Raw genomic sequence first — 6,000 nt, 5'->3', positions numbered from 1 at the left:
AAAGGCAATACAACAAGAAAAACAATAAATACATTCAATTTAGCATGCCTAAAATCCAAAAATTACATATTTGATCACCATCAAATTAATACATGTATAAATCACATTAAATAAAAGTGCTCTTCATTGAGGTTATAGCAGTAAATTAGTCCACACAATGATGATCTCGGTTCCAAGTCTTGGGTGGAATACCAGCAGTACCATATGAGTAGCAATGTCAATATTACAATAAATAATATAAAAAGCAATCTTTAAACTTGACAGCAAATGGTTATCCAACCATTTTGAATATATTTGTAAACAGATGACTCTTTCCTGATAGATGTGTAGAGCTGAAATATAATACTTGCTGTTTTCTCCCAAGTTACTATTCAGTCTGGGCACCCAGTATAAAGGAACTTGGTATTCCACTGAGTAGATTAGGTTCCCGACTCTACCACAATTAATTAATCCCATCATTCTGGGGTTACGATGGTTGAAAACTCACTCAGTTCGATTAGCAGCATGCTCAAGTCACCTCCTAGGGACCGCTCTGTAGCAAACATGGCCTCTCTTCAGTGTGTTTACCTGGAACCCTGCCTCACCCTCCCCTCCAAACTGGCTCTTCCTGCACCCTACTCCTCCTTCAGCAATGTATCCAGCAAGGCCACCTCTGAGAAGTTTCCTCCTCATTGACTATTGAACTTGCTTTCAGCTGAAATAAACAGCTATGACATTCTGTCTTCCTGCCACATAAAGTGCCTGGAGCAACTGCCCATAACCTGACTTTTGTTACTTTTGCTCCTAGTACTTCCTTGGCAACTTATGAAGGTGACTACAGCTTGTCTAAGAATAGTTTAAAACAATTTCCCTGTAAGAGAGGATGAAAGGACTGAATTGCAATTCAGACTGCCCATAATTCAAGAACAATATGTGTTATATTCATTCTGTAATCTGTGTTACATTCAGAAAGAGATGAGCCCACAGCCTGTGGTACTGGAGTCTGTCATGTTATCCAGTCTAGTTTTAAAAGAGACACACTTATTGCTTTTAGTTTTGGAATCTGTCACCATTTTAAAGACTCTTTGGTGATTTTTGTCAACTGAATGGTGTGATCCAGAGAGATTTGTCTATGATCCCGCTAAGTCAGTGAGTCTAAATAGAGATTTAGCATTAGTTGCCATGTTTATAATCCAGTCTTGCTCCTGCAGACAGGCTATTACTAGAATTATCCTGGACTGGACAATGTGCTCTGTCTTCCCTGTCACTAGGATGTCGCCCGGATAGAACTAGAATAATGATAATACTGAACCCATGCCAATGCTACTCGTGTAATGAATACATTGGTGAAAGCTCTCAGGGGATGCTGCCATACCTAAGGGAAGACTAGTGAACTGGAAATGTTGTCCCAGGACACAGAACCTGAGGATCTCTGGTGATAAACTGCAACAATTTAAAAGTAGGTCATCTAAAAGATCTATGGATGCAAGAAATCCCCTTCGCTTACTGCAGCGAGAAATTATTTTCTAGACTCCAAGACAAAGTGATTGAGTCTCCTGAGGATTTTCTAACCAGGAGAGTCTGGAATAAATGCCTGTGTCCATATGATCTGGGGTAACAAGTGACATCACACAAGCTTCCTGCAATACTTGCAAACTGATGTGTAAAGTTTCCAATTTCACTGAAGCTAAATAAGATCTGGATTTGACAAAGAAGTTTCCATGGAAACATGATGAAATTCTTTCTTGTAACCTCTTCTAACAATGTTCGAGACCCCACTGATCTTGAATAGTATGTGTCCATATTTATGAATGCTCTGTGATCCTGCCACACACAGGTGTTAGTGGTGTCTAAGCCAGGCAATAATCATTTTGACCTGATCTCCACTCTTTGAACCTCAATCCCTAAACGGGTTGTTGGGATGCAGTAGTAACACCTATTCTGCTCTATTGTCTCAAAAGTGTTACATGCTGCCATGTTACTCGGGTCACACTGATTATTCAGATCTAACTGCCTGCTGGGCACCTGGGACATTACTTACAGATCCTGGCGGTCACATGACCACAACTGCAGCAATAGGCTGCGGGGTGAGTCACTCACTTCTAATGGAGTACTTTGATTGGTCCTGTTTAAATGACATGCAGAATCTTGTGACCAATTGAATTACCCACTATGATTTGCAAGTTGTTCTGGGGGTAAATCTAATCACCTGTTGCAGAATCAAAAGATTAATTATTTTCTTTCTTCGGGGCATATTCAATTGGTTTTTTTTCGTGCCGCGGAAAAACTTTTACCGTTAATACGGTAATAGTAAGCTGGATTTCAGCTCGCGACTCAGTATTAACGTTTTTTCCGCGCACGATTATCGTGTGGACCGCAAGATTTTCGGCGTTTCCGCCGAGAATTGAATATGCCCCTTCATGCGAGGGAAAATAAAGGGAGATTTTAGTACCATATTAGTCGGCAAGGTGTGCAGCCAGACATCGAAGAGATGTCTGGTGACACTTTGAAGCTAATTGAATCTGCCCTTTGGTGTCTAATTTATCACCAAAAGACTTTTCAAAAGGAAGTATTGATAGATCATTGTAGACTGAGGGCCTGATTCATTAAGGCACACAAAACAAACATTTTGTGCGTTTTCTTTTAAAAACGAACATAATTCGGGCATACGCATGCCCGTATTGAACTAGAAGTGGATCTGAAGAAATTACTATTATTATTATTATCGAAGATTTGTAAGGCGCCACAGTGCCATACAGTAGGGGAAACAGTACATACATAAAACATGGACATACAAGGTAGACAAAATAAATACAGACATGAACAGAAAGGGTATGAAGTTCCCTGCTCATCAGAGAGCTTACATTCTAAATGGAAGAGGGCACAGCTGTAACAGGAGGAGCGAGATTGGGACAGTTGTGAAAGTGTATTAATGTGAATAGCGTTATCGAGGATAAGGTCACCTCTAAAAAAAGAGATGGGTTTTCAAAGAGCATCTAAAGATTTGAAGGCTGTGGGAAAGTCTGATTGAGTGTGGTAAGGAATTCCATAATTGGGGAGCAGCTTGGGAGAAGTCTTGTAGGCGGGAGTGAGATGTGGTTACCAGAGATAAGGCAAAGGTCAGAGGTAGACCTAAGTGGGCGGGAGGGAGAGTATTTTGATATGAGATTTGAGATGTATGCAGGGGTAGTGTTGTTGAAGGCTTTGTAGGTAAGGATGAGTAATTTGAATTTGATTCTGGAGGACACAGGGAGCCAGTGTAGGGATTTGCAAAGTGGTGCAGCAGATGTGGAGCGGTGAGAGAGGAAGATCAGTCTTGCAGCAGCATTTAGGATGGATTGAAGTGTGGATATGTGGGTGTCAGGAATGCCAGATAGCAGGAGGTTGCAATAGTCAAGACAGGAGATGAGAGAATGGATAAGAGTTTTGGTAGCATGTTAAGTAAAAAAAGGGTGTATTCTGGCAATGTGTTTAGAGTGGTGACTATTGTTGAGTACAAGTGTAGACAGACACAACACACTGTGGGTTATGTACAATACATAAGTTGAATATAAAGTTCAAGCAGAACGGTAATTTCCACCCCCACCCATGAAATACATTCATCATGATTTTATTAATGTCTACTGTACATAAAATGTATGTTTACAGTTGCTCTTGATTACAGACACATGTTCTAGCATGCATACACAACTAAGAGGCACTTACACCAGCCCTGTAGCTAGTGCAAGTGATACGACTGGAAATCACGTACCTTCGAGATGTCCAAAGCTTGAATCAGACGCTGTTGCATGCGCACATCCTTGGCTCGCCCTTACTGTACTTTGACTATGTGCATACACCCTCTCCCTCCCCTGTTCTAGCTAAGAAATTGTAGACTGTCGGAAGTGTCCTTTGCATTCGAATATGAATTGGATGCACTTGCGTTCACTGGCATATAGTATGTTTCTGGGCATGTACAGTGCAATTTAAAGCAAAATATGGCATGTATGAGTATTTACATTCCTTAATAAATCAGACACTGAGGGGCAAATTCAATTGTAAAAAAAATCGCTGTGTAGTGTCCCGGAACGACCGCAGCAAATTTTTTTAGCTAAATATCGGCTCACTTTTGTCCGCGTCCCATAGAGACGCAAGGAAAAGTGAGCGTTACTTTTTACCGTATAAACAGTAAAAATTTGCAGACGTGATGTTCCTCGGAACATTGCGCCTAATTGAACGTACCCCTAAGAGGGGAATTCAATTGGGCGCGTTACTGGTAAAAGTAACGCAGCCTGCGCATTATTACGGTAATAATGAGCTTAATTACCGTTATTGCAAAAGTTTCAATGCCGGCCTTTTGCTTGCAGCTGCCTGAGCTGCGAGCAGACAACCGGGTTAAAATTACCGTAATACCGGTAATTGCTTTAACATCGCACTAATTCGGGGGGAACTGAATTCCCCCCCTAAGGGGGGGTATTCAATTGTTGCCGTTAACGCTCTCAAACGAGCGCTCTAAAAATATTAGCGTTAATATGGTAATTACTCGCTAAATTTCATCTCGCAGCATGAAATTCAGCGAGTAAACTACCGTATTAACGGTATTTACGCGCATATTACCGTATAAACTGTAATATTTTTCGAGCGCTCGTTTTTTTTTTTGTTTTAGCGCGTTAAAAGCAACAATTGAATACCCCCCTAAGTGTCTGCTGCACATGGAAGCAGCCTGACAGCTTTTCTAGTTACCCCCATTGAAGCCGTAGTTCTTAGATGAAAGGGGAATGGTACCAAACAATGCCTCGCAAAAATTGCATTTACTATGATCCTCAAAAGGGACTTCTTTACTGCAGTGGAGGTACATGCTTTCTTCATCTCCAATGATTTATATATGTGCCTGAGCACAATTTCCACATTAACCGATTTAAATAGTATGGGCTCTTCCTAATTTCCCCAGATTCACTACTAGAGTGTTATTTCACATGTACCAAATAGTGCTAATCTGACTGGGAACCCCTGACCTCTAAATCCTAATTTGTCTGGGACCATGCTCTCTTCCCCCCCTATATAGCACATAAATCTTCTTTTGTCACAAATTATTCCATCAAGCAGGCTACTAGCTCCTCAATAGCACAGGGACAAACAGTAATATATTGTTGTGTACAGTGATTAGTGGAGTATGTATATTTTTTTTTCAACTGCTAGAGGGTATGTAAAACTGGAGCTTTGCCATTGTCTCAGCACTCCTATTCACATGCATGCAAATCCGAGTGATGCTTAAAACATTAATTGTTGAATACAGGCCAACATTTCAAATGCCCCCACAGCTCCATATGTCCATAGCCACACACACAAGCACCATAACATCGCTCAAGATTCAGATTAGCATGAACTGCTTCTACAAATGCCACAAAGCACTTGTAATAATAGAGAGCAAGGATTCAATTGTAAATTTAGGAGTCAAATGGTGTTTCTAATGAAAAAGATGAACAGTTTATCCAGTGGCCTATAATCAAACCCAAAACAAGGAGAATATGGAAAAAATAGTTATAAGGATATTTGGGTCCAAAAGGAGGATTAGTGAAAATTACAGTATGTTACGGAGAATCCAGATAATATGACTGTTCTTGAATGACAGTTGTTTGCCTGACCAAAGGCTTTAACGTGCTAAGGGGCATATTTAAGAAAGCACGATAGTGCTCTTACCGGGTAATTAAGGTGCCTCCGTGTCCTCCGCATATTCATGAAAGGTGCATCGCAGCTTTGCACTCCTCTTCGTTTTTGGGAGCATTCCCCATTCAACAGAATGGCGACTGCTCCCAGCCGCAATCTAACAAGTTCCGAAAAAACATTTTTTTTCGGAAACTTGTCATGTTAATGTAGCCAGCTGAAGCTGGCGTAATTATCATAAATGAAAAAATCCAATGCTGTCAGCTCTGCTCCGAAGAGCATGTGTGGAGGGATCACATATACCCTCCCTGTCACTCACAGCTCTCTCTCTGCAACGATAGTTGCAGAGACAGAGCGGGGATCTTTGTGCGCATGTGC

The sequence above is a fragment of the Mixophyes fleayi genome, chromosome 8 (genome assembly GCF_038048845.1).
Source record: "Mixophyes fleayi isolate aMixFle1 chromosome 8, aMixFle1.hap1, whole genome shotgun sequence".
Classification (NCBI taxonomy): Eukaryota; Metazoa; Chordata; class Amphibia; order Anura; family Limnodynastidae; genus Mixophyes; species Mixophyes fleayi.
The sequence above is the reverse complement of the archived record's forward strand: the minus strand, read 5'-3'. Positions refer to the sequence as shown.